General features: G+C 38.8%; 1 protein-coding gene across 7 annotated transcripts in view; it reads left to right on the forward strand.

Annotated features, from left to right (window-relative positions):
* Positions 1–18232, forward strand: part of KIF16B (kinesin family member 16B) — a 300381-nt gene that overhangs the window by 145186 nt on the left and 136963 nt on the right. The gene's annotated exons all lie outside the window — the stretch shown is intronic.

The raw sequence follows: 18232 nt of genomic DNA on the forward strand, positions 1-18232 counted from the left end.
GGTTTCTTTTAATCATTTCATTTCTGTTATTTATATTCATCTTAATAGATTGTTACAATTGTAATATACATAGAGGATTTGGTATCATGTCTTTTTTCATTTTGAAATAGCTTCAATATCATAGAAAAGTTACAAGAATAGTACCAAGAACTTTTTAATTTCAAAATTGTTGGAAAGTAAATAGTGCCCTACTATCCTTGAATACTTCATTGTGTATTTCCTTTAACAGTGACATCTACATTAGGACACTAACACTGATACATTTCTGCCATCGGGTCCTCAGACCTGAATCAAGTCTTGCCATTTGTCTCAACAGTGTTCCTTGTGGGTCCCGTATTTAGTCCAATTTCCTGTATGACATCTGGTTGCCACCGCTCTCTGTTCTCTCTCAGTCTGGAACAGTTCCTTGGTCTTTCCTAGACTTTTATGACTTTGGCAGTTTTGAAAACAGCAAGTCAGATCTGTTGTAGAACATCTCTCTACATAAATGTAGGATTTGGCTGTTGATATGGCATGACTCTGTGTCCCCACCCAAATCTCATGTTGAATTGTAATTCCCAATGTTGGAGGAGGGACCTGGTGGGAAGTGATTGGATCATGGGGGCGGATTTTCCCCATTCTGTTCTCATGATAGTGAGTGAGTTCCCATGAGATCTGATGATTTAAAAGTGTGTGGCACATCTCCGCTGCCTCCTTTTCTGTCGCCATGAGAAGACATGCCTTGCTTCGCCTTTGCCTTCTGCCATGACTATAAGTTTCCTGAGGCCTCCCAGTCGTGCTTCCTGGTAAGCCTGTGGAACTGGGAGTCAGTAAACCTCTTCTCTTCATAATTACAGTCTCGAGTAGTTCTGTATAGATGTGTGAGAATGGACTGTGTTTCCTTATTATTAGACTAATATGCATTTTTGCCAGGAATATCAGAGAAATGACGCTGTTTTCCTCATATTTCATTACATGATTTCCATTTGTTTCATGACTGAGATGTTCACTTTGATCATTCAGCTAAGGTGGGGCTTGCCAGGCCTCCCTACTGTGGAGTGACTCTTTCCTTCTTTATTATTTGTAAGTATGTGGGAAAGTTCTTTGAGGTTGAAGGTACTTTTATATTGTACATATTCCATTCCATTACGGAATATTACCACTTTCATCCGCTGGTTTTGGAATCCATTGTGTTTGTTTGTTTGTTGGTTTTTGACTGAATTATTATTCTGATGTTTGCCAAATGGTGATTTTTAAAATTCATTTTTTCTAACTTATTAGTTGGATTTTCATTGTAAGGAAGAACTTTTCCTTCTTGCCATTTATCTGTTTAAAGAGCCACACAGCTTGTGATTTTATTTATTAGATTTTGGTCTTTTTTTATCATTATTTATTTCAATATCAAATTGTCCTAGATTTGGCCACTGTGAGTTCCTTCAAGCTGGCTTTCATGTCCTTTCACTTGTCCTCATTGTTCTGTAAGCACTTCTTTACTTTCTGACACAAAATATTCTAGACTTACCTTGTACTTTCCTGAAACTAACCAATTCTCCAAGAAGCCCTGGTTCCTTTTAGTACAGAATAGTGTTTAGCAACCAGGTGTGTTCGTTGCTACTGGGGTGTCACTGCTTTCATATCATTTCTGTGAACAGAGCTAGGAAAACAAAATGTGTGTGTGTGTGTGTGTGTGTGTGTGTACAACCTTTACAACTGTACTTCTATATCTATTTATATTGGTATTTTGAAATATCTGTAGTTTAGTATCTATATTGCTAACCAGCAGTTTATACCAATACACCAGTACTTTTAATCCCAACCCAATACCATAGGGTTAATTGTAGTTTTCTCACTTATGCCTTGCTCCTTTTTCTGGCGGTGATGAACCCAGCTTCCATTATGTAACCTATATACTGTTATTCCTGCCCCCTCCTCACACAAGGCCCCTCCTCTTCTCGCTCAGACCATGAGCATGGTGATGCTTGGCTGTCTCTGCCCTCACCCTTCCAGGGTACAGAAACTTTTCTCAGCCCATGCCATTTGCCTCCACTCTCATGCTGAAACCTACTTTGCTCTTGCCTGCCTAATAGTTTTTGGGCTGAACTATGTAAGAATGAGGGAAAGAGACACCGACATATTTAAGCCCATTTTTCTATGTTATACATAGTCTTTGTAATTACAGTTTTTAATGGTACATACTATGTAATTGTGCCTGTTGTAACATAGGAATTGGACAGATGGGAACTGGAAAGCATGTAGTTTATTCAGGGTCAGCCAAGTTTGTACACAGAAGTCAGTTGCAGAAAGGTACCTCAGAAATGAAGGAGACCTAGCATGGACCAGGGACATCATGCTTTTGGACGAGGTGCATAATGTCCATCAAAGATGCTATAATAACAGCTGATGGAGCACCAACCCAGATACCCATCCACATCCATCCACCCACCCACTCATCTCTCCATCTGCTTTTCACTCTTAGTATTTTTAACTTTCTAAAGGTAAGTTCAGCAGGGAAAACATCTGAGTACCCTGGAGCTGGCCAGGAAAATCAGAGGTCAGCAGTTGCAGATGACTAGCCTGAGCAGTGAGCAGGCAGTGATCTCTCGGTGGTTATTACCAATGCAGCGTTTCCTGCTTTATTGCAGTGGGACAGGGGCTCTGGCAATGTAGAATGGAGTGGCAGGTTATTTCCAGGCAGCGGTAGTAGTCATGATGGGAGGCTGTCTCTGCCTTCAGCCCAGAAAGTGACCATAATTGACTGGCAGACAAAAGGTCACCATGTAGGGCTCTTCAGTGGCGGTCTCTGCTTGGGAACTCACAGACCCTAGTGCTGACAACAGGAGTAATGGGAAGATACACAGTTAAAACACGATTCACTGACAACCCCTTCAGTGAATTCTGTACATGGAATCTAGACTGTAGTCATATCACCTGTCTGTTCTCTGTGGGAACCTCAAATAGAGGTCCTCCTGCTGTTCCTCCAGGCAGCAGAGGCTGGTACAGGCTGGTACAGGGTTATGATGAGATACAGTGTCTTCTTTTCCCAGGGAGAGAGGAACATACACAGCAGAGATCCATGTACTGGCTGCATCTCTTTCAGTTAGGTCAGAAGGAAGTAACCTTGTTATAATCACTTTGTTTATTGTTACAGGATTTTTATAAGAGGCTTGTACTGGTTTTCAAAATCATTATTAATACATGAGTAGAACAAGGTCACTATTGCCTCCCAGAATCATGGGAAGTGAAACATGTATTCCCCTGATTGACTGTATATTCCATATAACATTAAAACTCCTTGTAACTACTTTCTCATAGTTGATTGTTTTGTTACTCTTGTAGAGTTTTTTATGTCAATATAATTTTGTTAATTTAAAAATCAACCTTTCATGTGCTTTAATCTGTTCTTTGTGTTTTCTTTGGTAATTTTAAACTCTGCCACAGAACGAGTCAATCTTTGTTTTTATTTACCTCATGATTTGATTATTTTATTTTTCAGAATTTTTTTTTTGAAAATTTTTTTAATACACCTGGGGTTCATTGGTTTATAAAGTATAGCTCCAATTTTTTTTCTTCCCCATACTGGTATACCATTTATTATAACCTTTCCCCATGTATACCCACCTCCCTTTTGAAGAAACTTACTTTACCTAAAATGAAAACACATACAGCATTATATCTATTTGTTGGCCTTGTTGTTATTGTTGTTGTTGTTGTTCCAATACTCTGGGTTTTCACTTTTGATCCAGAATCACACAGTTTTGATGTTTATTGTTTAATAATATGTTCTAATCTCTATTTTCATTGGAGTGGCTTTTTACTGTGTATGCTTATTAATTTGTTTAAAGAAATTATAGAATAGTTTTTGTTATGCTAAAATATAATTTGACGAGTTAGATTTAGTTTCATTTGATTTGTTTGCATTCGGAAAAATATATTTCCATCTTGGGACATATTGCTTATGCAGTATGTCTCGTGTTTGAATTATCTATTTCTTTCAGTAAAACTTTGAAAAATTTTAATATATATATATATTTGTTGAATTGTTTTATGTATACAAATTCTAAACATATTATAGTTACATTGAACTGAGATTACTTTGAGGGAATTCTTTAGTGTAAGTGGTTCTTAAATCACAAATAGCCCCCAAACATCCATATTGGCTGCTGGATCCACCTGGCTTCATTGACCCCACCTTTGAATTATTTCGGAATAGTTCTCTGCCACAGCCACTCTTCTCTGGAGCTCCTGGAGCTCTCACCACCTACAGCCCTGGCCACTTGATGCTGAATAGATTACATTGACCATCAGTGTTCCTGCTGTGTTATTGGTAAAACAGTCTGTTGTGGATTTGCCTAGAAGCTAGCATGTAATGCTGTTTCTGTGAGAAAGTCAGTACTGAACTCCAAACACCAAACAGAAAAAGGAACTTTTAGAGCACACACATTGGCACTGTCTAGAGCTTAACATTTAATTTTTGGGGTTATCCTTCCACCTTCCCCCTCACTTATTTGCTTACTTGTTTAGCTAGAAGAAATTGTTTATATAGCTGTGATTACCTCTCTAATTGTCTTGTGAATTGAAGCATGGTATATAATGTATCTCCCATGCAGTATTTTTATTAAGTGGTTTTTGATCTTAAACTTTTACCTAAACTGAGAGTTCATTTAAATAACATGCGTATTCTGGTTAATGATTCAAGTTAGGAACTAAATTTTTTATCTTCATATTGAAGATATGACTTTTCCTTAGAAAGTACTGGTACTAATTGGCATTGAAGGTTAATTGTCGGAATTGTCTTTCCCTGTGGGTTGCTCTTAATTGTTTTATTAGCATGGTGCCATGATCTTCAGATCTGATGGGCTTGAGTTCCTCCGGCATTCTGCTGTGCTACTGAATAGCTTTCTCAGTATCACTGTTAATGAAATTAACATAAAAATACTATGTTTGAAGGTGTTAAAACGCTGTGCAGTGAATATAAATGTCATCAGCAAGTCTTAGGGCAGTAAAATGACTTTGTTTGAAGGCATTGTACAAAAGAAGCAAGATGGTAACTTTTCTTTTAATTACTCATACTTTAACACCGAAAGATCTCATTAAAGAAAAAACATCTATGGCCCTTCAGAAATTAAGGATTAGAATTCTTTACTTAACCTTTTGTGATGTTTGTGGATTATTAAAATGAGAACTGGAACATTTTAAAACACAAAATGATGTTTCTGGTTATGAAAATATGTAATAAAAATAAAAAAGATGTGACTGAGACAGATACATTCTTATATCACAATAGTGTTTACCCACTGGAGAAGAAGGGGGTTACATCAGGTGGAGCTACAAAAGGATTTTTAACTGTATCTGTAAGAAGAAAACAAAAAGCTAAAGAAAGAAAAAAGCATATGAACTTCATTAAAACATAATAAATGGGAACAGGATTAAATACAGTAGCATTTTTATGCTTTGAAATCTGTCTTGGCTTTTACCCATAAAACAATTTTTAAGTTAATTTTTTAGCATATTTCTGCATAGTCCTCCATTCACTTAGTTAATTTTTATAAAGTAAAATTTGAATTAACAGATGGCAGCCAAGTCAAATGGAGATGGGTCTTGGGTAGCTATATACTTACCATATTGGATCAGCCCTTCATCCCCCAGCCCTCACCTATGACCCATGTCCAAAAATAATTACAGCAGACCATTCATTATCACATTCATGCGTTATTTCTCTGACACTTAAATAATTATAACTTAACGTGTACCTGCTTCATCTCTTTGGCTCTCTAAACCAGGTTAGGTCATACCTGCAGCCCTAGGATCGTAAAGTCCAGGTAATCCTGGTTTCCCACATTTGCTGTGCTCGTACCTGTTTCTGGTTAATTGGAGTGGTTATTGGCCTAGGACCCTTTCTGACCCATTGTGTATTGGTCCTCAGAATGGATCTTACTGGTATTTGGCCCATTGATTGGATCAAAAAATAATAATTAAACTGGCTGGGCTCAGTGGCTCACACCTGTAATCCCAGCACTTTGGGAGGCCGAGGTGAGTGGATCACCTGAGGTCAGGAGTTCGAGACCAGTCTGACAAAGATGGAGAAATCCTGTCTCTACTAAAAATACAAAATTAGCCGGGCATGGTGGTGCATGCCTGTAATCCCAGCTACTCTGGAGGCTGAGGCAGGAGAACCACTTGAACCCAAGAGGCGGAGGTTGCAGTGAGCCAAGATGGTGCCATTGCACTCCAGCCTGGGCAACAAGAGTGAAACTGCATCTCCATAAATCCATCCATCCATCCATCCATCCATCCATCCATCCATCCATCCATCCATCCTCTTGAGGTGGTTCTAAGCAGCATTTCTCATTTATGGAAGTAAAAGATGTTCAGAGAAGAGACTGTAGCTGCACGGTAACTCAAGTCACAATGATTCCTAGCCATTTTAACTCCACAATTGACTGGATTCCTGGTTCACCTTACGCTACCAGCAGTTTCCTACTGATATTTGGTATTCAGATGTCTCTTCATTAGTAAATTGCTGTTCATTTGGAAATGGGTTAGTTAGGCTGTCCCGTTGAAAAACACTGGTAGTAATTACCACTTCTTATCTAAATTACTTAACATACATGCAATTGCCAACTAATAGGAGATTTATCTAAATTTAGCAGATTGCCACCATTAAGGGCAAATTCTTTTTCTCTATCAGTTAACTGCCTCACTTTTGTCAGATTGCATGAACTGTTTTCTCACCTTAAATTATAGGAAATGTTTTCATCTGTTGGTGTCTTCACTCAAATGAAAAGCCTTTGCTAGTATTGTGAGCATTAATTGTTGGGACATATATAATATTTGTTGCCTGAAGTTTTTCTCCCCTTTTTTCAGTTCTTCCAGAAGTAATGATGGGATACATAACATTATATCTAACATGCTCTTCAATTAGTGTGTTCTCCAAAGCTTAGTTCTCCTCATTCCATACTGTGATTCCATTAGATGGTTCCAAAGAAAGAGGAGCCAGTTCTTCAAGAAAGTGTGAATTTTATCAAGAAGAAAATGTGACTTTGATCACGATACTAGTCCACAGAACTTGAGCTCTTCTTGATAGTGGCTTAACGCCTTGATTTTTTTCTTTTTTCTGTTTTATATACTTAATATGAAATGATACAACAGTTAGATGCATTGTAATTGAGACGGTATTTCAGCATTTGTCCCATAATTGATTGCTAGGAACTATTCTTTGTTAATTATTATTTTTTGCTTTTTACTGTAATATGTTATTTTAAAGCTGATAGTTGTTGAATGTAATTAATTTTTTCATTCATATAAGTGGACTGCTTTGGTCTTACTGGTTTGTCAGATCCATTGACTGTTCATCTCTTCTTAGAAGTGCCACAGAAATGGCATCTGGGAAAATTGTACTTGGGCGCATTTGAATCTGTTATGCTTGAGTGCCAAAATATATTTTCATCTATTCAAGTACTCAGAGGGAACAGATGATTGTCTGCAGAGTGGAGCTGAGGAGACTTTGATAAAATTTTCATCTGCTGGAGGGCTGCTGTGAGTTGTTCTCTGACAAATTAAAAAAGAATTTTAGTGGAAGTAGAAAGGGAAATAGATCTCCCAGTGGTTTAGCCAAGGTATCCATTTAACAGAGGAGACCTTTTATGTGTTACAAAAAGTCAGCAGGTGTCACTATCTGTTCCTCCACTGACTCACCTGCACTTGACCCTAAGCACTCGTCATATGTCTTCCTCAGATTAGAGACCTGCAAATATGACATCTATCACTTGTATATGGACTCCTTCTATAGCTATTCTTTAATGTCAAATACCTAACTCTTCTTAAAAGACTATACCTAGAGCTAGTGATTCTTGAAGTATGACATCAACATCAGCATTAGCTGAGAGCTTGTTAGAAATGCAAATTCCCAGGCCGCATCCTAGACCTACTGAACCAAAAAATCTAGGGATGAGGGCCTGCAATCAGGTTTTTTGTATCTGTGATTCTGATGCACGTGTCAACTCAAGAATGACAAGCTTTGTAAATTTGGAAAGGAGAGCTTTATTTTTTATAAGGCCTACAGGGTGGCCCTTCTGACAGGCTGGGAAGCATAGCCTCCAGCCAGAAGCCAGAAACAGACACACTGAGGGAGGGGAAAAGGGAACAGGAATTTACACTGAGCTGGATGACTGAATGTGCATATTTAATAAGCTATAAGAGTAGTCATGAATATTTATGAGAGGAGAAACATGAGCATGCACAGTTGAGCTTATGCTCCCTCACGGGTTGGGTGAACAAAAACTGACAAGGTTAGCATGATCCAAGGGTGGAGTTTTGGTCCTCTGATGTCAAAAGGTAAAGCGGAGGACATGGAAACATTCACTGTGCACCCTATATATTGGCCAGAACTACTCCATGGTCAGTGGTTTCTTATCAGGGGACAATGCTGGTTTGCTGTGTGGAAACCACAGAAGGTAGGGGCAGTCACAGTTGGTTGAAATCAGTGGTGAAGCAAGTCTTTCCAAAGAGCTGGTTTCTGTTGAACCCTGAGGAGTGAAAGCCATGGCAGTTAGCAAGGGAGGGAGTAGAAGAAAGCATGTCCTACCTGCCATCCTGTCATGTCCAGGAACTCAATTTCCAAGGTTTCTCTGGGGTCCCCATGGCCAAGAGGGTCTGTTTCATCAGTTTGATGGCTTAGAATTTGACTTCTCACATGTTTGAATGTGAGAACAAGTGACCAAAACTAATTATACTGGAGTTAGTTTCTTGGTGCACAGGACTTCTGCACATGAGCCAAGTATTTCTCAATCTGTTTAACACCTTTCTTCTCTTTTTTCAATTGGTATAACCCCTTTGTTCTCTTTTCACTCATCATATCTATTTTTCTCGAACTCTCTTCTCCTTTTAAAACTTCATTTTCAGCTTTACATTCAATATGTTGGCTTTACAATATGTCTTGGCATGGATTTCTTGGGTATAACCGGTTTGGGTTTTGCTGAGCTTCTCGAATTCATAGACCTTTGTCTTTCTCTAAATTTGGGAAGTTTTCAGCCATTATTTGTTATTTATTTATTTTTTCCTGCAACTATACTCACTCTTCTCCTTCTACTGGGACTACAATTACATGAAAGTTAGATGTTTTAATATTGACTCACAGTTCCTTGAGGCTCTGTTTACCTATTTTTATTTTTTGATAAACTCTTTTTTCTTTGCTTTCCTAATTGAATCATTTCAGTTGACCTGTGTTCAAGTTCATTGACTTTTTCTGTCATCTCCATTCTGCCTTTAAGCCCACAAATGTATTTTTTATTTTGAATATTGCGATTTTCAGTAGTAATATTTAATTCTTTATATCTTTACTTTGTTGAATTTTTTATTTTTTTCACTTATTTTAAGAGTATTTAAATATTTATTGGAGCTTTTTGTTATCTCAGTATAAACATTCGTTGATTGTTTTTGTCATGCAAGTTGAGATATTCCTGGTTCTTGCTGTGCTGAGTAATAATATTGGATTGTGTCATAAACGTTTTGGATATTATGAGATTCTGGGTCTTGTTTAAATCCTATGGGAAATGTTTATACTTTTTGTTTTAGCAGACGGTTGACCTAGTTGGATGCAGGCTGTGAGTTATGGTCAGCCTGTGTTGATCGTGTCTGCCATTGCACTGCTGCTTCAGTGTTCAGATCCTTTGCAGTGCTCTTCCAGTAGCCACGGGTGTGCTACCCATCGGCCAGGCTGGGACTTGTGCAGTGGTCTGTCTCTTAGTTCAGTTCTCAAAGCCTTAGCATGCTGTTGAGGATCAGATCCACATGTACACACGTAGGGGTGAGCCCAGGAGTTAATAACCAACTCTGTGTGGTTGCTTTCCTGCACATTTCCTTCTTCACCATCTCTCCTGCACTTTCTACTTCCCTCGGGTCTTCCCTTCCCTGGAAATCTTGAGTTTTATTTATTCTACTCTTCCAGGTACTTCCTGTGCCTGTCTCCAGGTCCACAGCCAAGAAGTGAGAGGACAGGGAAAGCAAAAAGCAACAGGGATCTGTCCCACTCCTCTGATGAGAAAGAAAGATTCCCCTTCCTCATGGCCCCACCCCCTCTGATGGGAAAGAAAGATTCCCCTTCCTCATGGCCCCACTGTTGCTGCTAAGGGACTCTCTCCTCCTCCTTCAACCTGAACTAGGGGGCTTCTCCTGCAGTTCTCTCTTTTGCACTGATGTCCACTTTCGGGTTTCTTCCTACACCAAGCTGGGAAACACTGCAGGCAAAAAATGGTAAATTCACGGTGAGTTCAGTGGTGCTTCCAATCTTGATTTTCTTCAATGCACCTCCTCTTTTTTTTTTTTTTTTAAGTTCCTGGGTACATGTGTGGGTTTGTTACATGCATAAATGTGTGCCATGGTGGTTTTCTGCACCTATCAACCCATTACCTAGGTATTAATGGCATGAATTAGCTATTTTTCCTGATGCTCTCCCCACCCCACCCTTCACCAACAGGCCCCAGTATGTGTTGTTTCCCTCCCTGTGTCCATGTGTTCTCATTGTTGAGCTCTCACTTATAAGTGAGAACATGTGGTGTTTGGTTTCCTGTTCCTGTGTTAGTTTGCTGAGGATAATGGCTGGGAGAACTGGCTAGCCATATGCAGAAAATTGAAATTGGACCCCTTCCTTCCACCTTATACAGAAATTAACTCAAGATGGATTAAAGACTTAATGTAAAACACAAACTATAAAACCCTTAGAAGAAAATCTAGGCAGTACCATTCAGGACATAGGCACAGGCGAAGATTTTTATGATGAAATTGCCAAAAGCAATTGCAACAAAAGCAAAAATGGACAGGTGGGATGAAATTAAACTAAAGAGCTTCTGCACAGCAAAAGAAACAGAATCAGAGCAAATAGACAACCTTCAGAATGGGATAATACTTTGTAATCTATTCATCTGACAAAGGTCTAATATCCAGAATCTACAAGGAACTTAAGCAAATTTACAAGAAAAAAAATCTTGTAAATTTAAAAAGTGAGCAAAGGACATGAATAGACACTTCTCAAAAGAAGACATACATGTGGTCAACAAACATATGAAGAAAAGCTTAACGTCACTGATAGAGAAGTGCACCTGCTACTCTTTACTTTCCAAGGCCCTCAAATAACTACTGTGTGCATTCTGTTTAGGCTATAGGTATATTCATTGGAAGAAACAGGGTGGTGCATGCTTGTTTCAACTTATGCAGAACCAAAACTCCTTCCAGATGGTGGTTTTACACTGCTAGAAAGGGAGAATGTACCCAAAGTTGAATTCTGAAGTGAATCTATTTGTCTTAATGGCATGTAGTGAAAAAGTGACTTAGATGAACTTCAGCCAAAGTGTGTGGTGAAGAAGTGTCTAAGACTGGAATGGGGATGGAGGGAGGAATAGGAGTAGTCAGACCGAGGCTGTTGAGTCATGCGCAGGTCTGTAGGGCTCTTAAGTCCTAGATCAGTTGCATGAATTTTCTATGGAAAGCGGAAGGGAGTCCTTTCTGACCACAGTAGATGGGTAACGTGGGCTGAGAGGTGAAGATGATGCAGCGTTTGTTTAGCCCAAAGGGAAGCTGATAAAAGAGCTATGAGGAAGGGGGGTTGAAGGTAAAAGACTTTGGCAGCTGAGGGAAGGGAGGCATTGTGCAAGAACTATTTCAGAAGGAGCAATAGGATATTGACACTTTGGAGTGTATAGGAGCCTAGAAATAAATAGTTGAGGTGATTACTAATAGTGGTAGCAAAGAATGTGGACTGCTACGCATGAATGGAAAGAAAGTTACTAATAGCTTGAATTGTGTAATGCTTTCCTTCAGTACATTGGAAATCATCATGTGACTACAATACTGTCTTGAATTACCCTCTAATCATTTCCTACGCTTTCTACATTTTCCTTCAGAAGGACAGACCCATTCCATATTCAGATGTTCTTTGAATTACAATGAGGCTGTGTCCCTATAAATCCATTGTAAATTGAAAATATCCTAAGTTGAAGATGCATTTAATATACCTAACCTATTGAGCATCACAGCTTAGTCTAGCCTACTTAAATGTGCTCAGAATCCTGGGCAAACTCATCTAATGCAAAGCCTAGTTTATAATCAGATGTTGACTCTTTCACATAACTTGTTGAATACTGTGCTGAATGCATATCACTTTTGCACCATTATAAATTTGAAGAATCATAAGTAGAACCATCTTAAGTTGGAGACCGTCTGTGCTCATTTTGTTTCTCCCATGAGGTGTTAAGAAGAAAAATCCGCTCCCACTTACCACCCCCTCTCTTTGCTCCCACACGTACATTAAAAATTTCTTTAGGGATGGGACTGGAGCATCTTGAAATTTTACAAAGCTCCACACTCAACTTGTGCACACAGTTGGGCAAATCATTCTTGATATATAATTTGGCTGGAAACTTCAATAGCAAAGATTGAAAATCAATTTTCTTTCTTCTCCAGAGTCCCAGAATCTAAGTTTGCAATTTTCACTTTACCAAGAGTAAACAGAGGTTGAAGTGATTTATCTAAAGCAGGAAATTGTAAATTCATATTTGAATTGTAAACATTGAAAAGGAAGGGACAAGGTCAATGTAGCTTTTTGGTAAGGCATCATGTGCATTTTTATTCTTCAGAATTACTAACTGATGACCCGATGGCATGCTTTGATACTGCTGCCTGCTGCCTGTGTTGCAGAGTGCCTGTCATTCATTCCCAAGCCAGCCATTAACACCAAGCCATGTGTCCTGCTTGAATTTGTTTAGTATTTATGTGAAATTTTCTTGCCCATCACAGGCACCATGTTAGATCTTCATCTTTTCCTATCTAGTTTCCCAAAGCCATTTTTGATATAAAAAAAATTACTCTAATTCTAGTGTTTTAAATAATAAAATCTGTGTCACAAAGTCTAAGGCCCTTGAACATATTACTTAATCTGTTATTAAGTATTGGCATGCGTTAGTGGAAATTAGATGTTCTCTTATCAGTTTCCCCCAATGGTACCATCATCATAACTTATTTTAATATAAATAAATATCTTTAAGATATTTTAAATCAGAAGGAAAATGTCACAAACAAGCAAGTTTCTGTTTGCTTGAATCAGACAATGAAATAAGAACTTTACCTGCCCTACCTCACTTCAGCCTCTCACTCAATACCGTTTCAGAAAATTATATGTTCCTATGTTCCTGACAGAGTTTGGTTTCTCCATTTGTCATGTCTAAAATGATCACCTTTCTTTCACTGAGCATGCTTTCACAGTGCACTACGTTCTCTGTGTGTGTGTTGGTTGGTTGAGGGCTGGGGGTATGTTTTGGTTGGTGGGGGGCGGGGTGTATTTCTAAAGTAAGTAATAGGTAGAACTAGGAGTCCTGAAACAGGATTACAAAGGGCGTCTCATGTTTATTGACGCCACAGCCTCTAAGGTGTGAACCACAGGCTTTTGGGAACACAGTTGTCTTGTATGTTTGTATTATTTGTAACCCAGAATGAAATTATTGGTACATCATTACCTCAGAAATATTCATATAAAAACAGTAGGAGAAAAAATGAGTTGGTTTATTTGTGCAGTAGCAGAATTAGAAAATCTCATAAAACTTGAAGAGGGTAATTAAGGGTGATATTAATGATTATTGTCCCTGCATTCCTTAGAAATCATTAGAAACATTTACAGACTTACTTCTTTCAGCTTACTTGAAATATTAAAATAAAGAGTCTCATGTGAAACCATCAGTGTCTCTGTCTACTCTTTCACAATGTAATGTCCTCTCTATTCCCACTGAAGACTGTTTGAAATTTGTCTGTCTTTGGGTATTTAGCAAGCTCTGAATTAATCTCATAGAAGTCATGTATTTCAAGGAGGTTTAGAAATGCTTGCAAAATTATAAATTAAGTGCATCATGTAAAGTCCATCTGCTGCTGTTAATCACACTGACCTCAGACCAAGTGGTTCATAGTTGAAAGGAATTTAAGATCTGGAAGGAATCTTAGAAATTGTCCAGTTTGATGACTAGATGAGGAAACTGAATTTTGGAGAGATTAAGCACTGACTTGTCCTCAGCCACATCAGGAGTTCTGGGCAGCACACACTCTTCAGATTTTATCAAGGAACTTTACGGTATCAACCAGTCTCATTCAGTAGTTGTTTTATTCATTTATTCCCCTTTATTCCCTTCAGTTTGCTTATTGCATTTTAAATATGCGTATGAGTTTACATATGTCCTGCAGGAGCTATCTGATATGGTTTGGCTGTGTCCCCACCCAAATTTCATCTTGAATTGTAGTTCCCATAATCCCCATGTGTTGTGGGAGGCACCTGGTGGAAGATAATTGAATTAAGGAGGTGGTTACCCTCATGCTGCTGTTCTCTTGATAGTGAGTTCTCACAAGATCTGATGGTTTTATAAGGGGCTCCCCCCTTTTGTGTATCACTTCTTGTTGCTGCCATGTGAAGAGGACCTGTTTGCTTCCCCTTCCGCCATGATTTTAAGTTTTCTGAGACCTCCTCAGCTATGCTGAACTGTGATTCAATTAAATCTCTTTACTTTATAAATTACCCAGTCTCAGATGTGTCTTTATTAGCAGTGTGAGAATGGACTAATACCCTATCATCTCCTCTGGCTACTACCAATTCTTCTCTTTGTTCATAGACTTCTTGAAAGAGTTGCCTGTGCTCAGTACGTCTACATTTTCTTACCTCTTGTGCATTCCTCAGTCTCTTCCTTCTGGCCTTGGTCTACTACCAAATCAGCTCTCACTAAGGCCACTTATGACCTCTGTGCTACCACACCCAATGGTGTTTTCTAGCCTTTTTATCTAGTTGACCTCTGAGAAGGATTCTTCATTGTTGGCTCCTCTTTCTCCTGGTTTCTGAGGGTTTCTTTCTCCCTCTCTCATGGCCTCTTCTCTGTTTCCTCTGTAAGTTTATTTTCTTCTACGTGGCCATTAGAACTCAGCACTTCTTCAGGTGCCCAGTCTTAGGTCCTCTTATCTTCTACCTCTGTATTCTGTCCTCAGGTTTCTTTCCTACTCTTGTGGTTTCATTTATTAGCAATGACTCTCTTATACACACACACACACACACACACACACACGCTGAACATTCTTTATCAGAAATCCAAAATGTCCAAAAGTTTTTGAGGGCCAACATGAGAGACCACAAGTGGAAAATTCCACACCTGACCTCATGTGATGGGGTTGCAGTCAAAACGTAGGTGCATAACATACAGAGTTTATTCACAATCCACAAAGGAAAAGAGACCCGCAGTTCCCTTCAGCGGCAGCAAATCTTTTCCACGCATGTTCAGATTCCCCCATATAAGTGTGTTGACAGAGGATAATAAAACAGCAGGTGTTCAGGCCATACATGACAGTAGCAGGTTCCCCATGATACCCTGCACAGGACCAAGACCTGCATGCGTTACTCACTGAGTTTTTGGTTTTTTGTTTGCTTGTTTGTTTGTTTTACTTATTCTCTCCTTTGTGGTGTAAAGATAATGTTTGAACATGTCAGAAAGGTCTGCAGCTACCCCTTTGGGCAACAGTGATAAGAAACACAGGAAGCATTTATGTTGATCTGTAGCACAGAAAGTCAAGCTGTTGGAGAAACTGGATGGTGGTGTTAAGTGTGAAATGTCTTACAGAAGAGTATAGTGTTGATGTGGCCATCATATATGACCTGAAGAAACAGAAGGCTAAGCTATATGCTGAAAGTAATAAACACACATAAATAAAAAATAGAAAGACACTGCATAACACTGAAACTGAAGATCTCAATTGTGTACTGAAAGCGTGGATCCTGTCGGTGTCCCAGTGAATACTTGCCATTTCATGGGAAGCTGATCGTGAAAACAAGCAAAAGTCTATCACAGTGAACCGAAGATTGAAGGAAACTGTGAATATTCAGGCTGGTTGCAGACATTTAGGAACAGACACAGCAATTTTTAAAAATTGTGGTGATAAAGTATCTGCTGACTATGAAGCAGCAGAGAAATTTATTGAGAGTTTGTCAAGGTCATTGCTGATGAAAATCTGACACAGATCAATTCTGTAATGCTGATGAAACATCAATGTTTCGGCATTATTGCCCTAGAAAGACACTAACTACAGATGATGAGGCAGCCCCTACAGGAATCAAGGGTGCCAATATCAGAATAACTGTGCTGAGATGTGCTAATGCAGCAGACATGCGTAACTGTAAAGTTCCTGTGGTAAACAAAAGCTTGCGTCCTTCCCGTTTTGAAGTAGTGAATTTCCTCCTTGTTCATTATTATGCTAACAAAAAGACCTGGATCACCAGGTGATTGCTTATCAGCAGCATATAAATAATTTAGAGTCAGGAATGATGGTGATGCTAAGCAACCTCAGATTGTGCACATGGGTGACTGAGATAGTGGCACCTTTGCTTTCTGATGGTTCCCTGTACACTAACTTTGTTTCATTCACAAAATTATTTAAAATACTGTCTAAAATTACTTTCAGGACTGTCTATAAGTGTAGATGAAGCATAAATAAATTTCATGTTTAGACTTGGGTCCCATTCCCAAGATATCTCATTATATATGTTCTGGTATTCTGAAATCCAAAAAATGATCAGAAATCTGAAACCCTTTTTGTCCCAAGCATTGTGGATTTATATATATATAAGAAGGTAGGTAGATAGGAAGGTAGATACATTGACATCCCAGACTTTTATACTAGAGCTTCAAACCCATACTTTCATTTGCCAAATGCATCTCTAATTCATTATGTCCAAAACCAAACTCATGATTTTTCCCCACTCCATCTTGGTCCTTTTCCAGCGTTCTCAGGAACGTCTCTGTATAGAAGACTCCCCAACCAACCAGTGATGCAGTCCAGAACCCAGGAGCCATCTTCCTTTCCCTCTTCTCCTCTTTGTATCTAGCCCATCATCAAATCTCGTTGATTTTATCTCCTTCGTATCTTTCAGTTTTGTTTTACTTGACTGCTTTGCTACCCCTTTCCCCCAATCCTGAGCCACCATCACTTATTTGGACCACCATAGTAGCCGCCTAGCTTGCCTGGCCACATCCGCTCTTGCCCTGTGTGGCCTTTCTTCAGTCACCATCGCAAGAATGATCTTTCTGAAACTGAAATCTAATCATGTTATGCTGCTACACAGAGCCCTTCAGTGTCTTCCTCTTCCAACTAGATAAAAGACACGATCCTTTACATCCTGAAACGTTTGAGTTGGTTTACTTTGTCCCTCCTTCTCAAGCCTTACCTTGGTGCGGTGCTCACCCTTGTTTCCTTTGCCATAGCCACATAACCATGGCTGTCTTCAGTCACTCATTCTTGGCGTTCTTTTCCTCCTCATTATTTTCATCAGTCATCATCGTGATCATTATTGCTTTTACACATGACACTCTCCCCAGCTTGTTCTCAGAGCTTTAGACACCACCTCCCTCAAAGATATCTTTCTCTAACTTCCCCTGTAATAAACCCATATCATTGTTGCTCATTGAGCCCTGGGCACAATTCTTCTCCTTCGGTTGCTGTTTTGCATTTATTTGCGGAATTATTTCATCATTTGATTATTTATCTCTCTCGGACATTTTTTAAAGCTCTGTAAAGGCAAAGCGTACATCTGACTTGCTCAACGCTGTATCCCCTCTGTTTATCATAGCAACTGGCGTAAGTAAGTGTTCATTAAATAATGAATAGTGGCAGCTTGTAAAAATGAAGCAAATTTTTAAATTCACCAGGTTTGTTGAGTACAGATGCTCAGTAGAAGAAAGGGAAGGAAACCAGCCTTAATGGACCCCTTCTTATATGCCAGACTGTTGACTCACGTTATCTAGATGGAAACAATAAATTGTCATGAATAGTTTTGCTTTCTTTTATAACTCCTTAAAGGGCTTTTTATGTGTATTTCATGCAAATAACATGGGTGGCAAGATTATTTTCAATGATTTAATGCAATTTGAAATATGTCTCTGAAATACGATTCTATTTTTCCATTAACATATTTTAGCAATTTTCAACTTGCATGGCTGGGCATTTGATTAACAGGAAAAAAAAGAAGAATTGGAAATGTAATTAACACCTGGAGTATGATTGCTTTATTAATCTCTAATGTAACTTTAACAGCATTAAATATACATATATTCTAGACATAGCTGCTTAGCTTTTGGCTTTCTGTGCGGCACACTGCTCTGAGTCCTAGTCATAAAAGGCATGGGAAACACCCTTTTTAATCATGATTATGGTGCCTTGCCATAATTGGAAAAAATACAAATGC

Source organism: Aotus nancymaae, unplaced genomic scaffold (genome assembly GCF_030222135.1).
Source record: "Aotus nancymaae isolate 86718 unplaced genomic scaffold, 86718_ANA_hifiasm-v0.15.2.pri h1tg000001l, whole genome shotgun sequence".
Lineage (NCBI taxonomy): Eukaryota > Metazoa > Chordata > Mammalia > Primates > Aotidae > Aotus > Aotus nancymaae.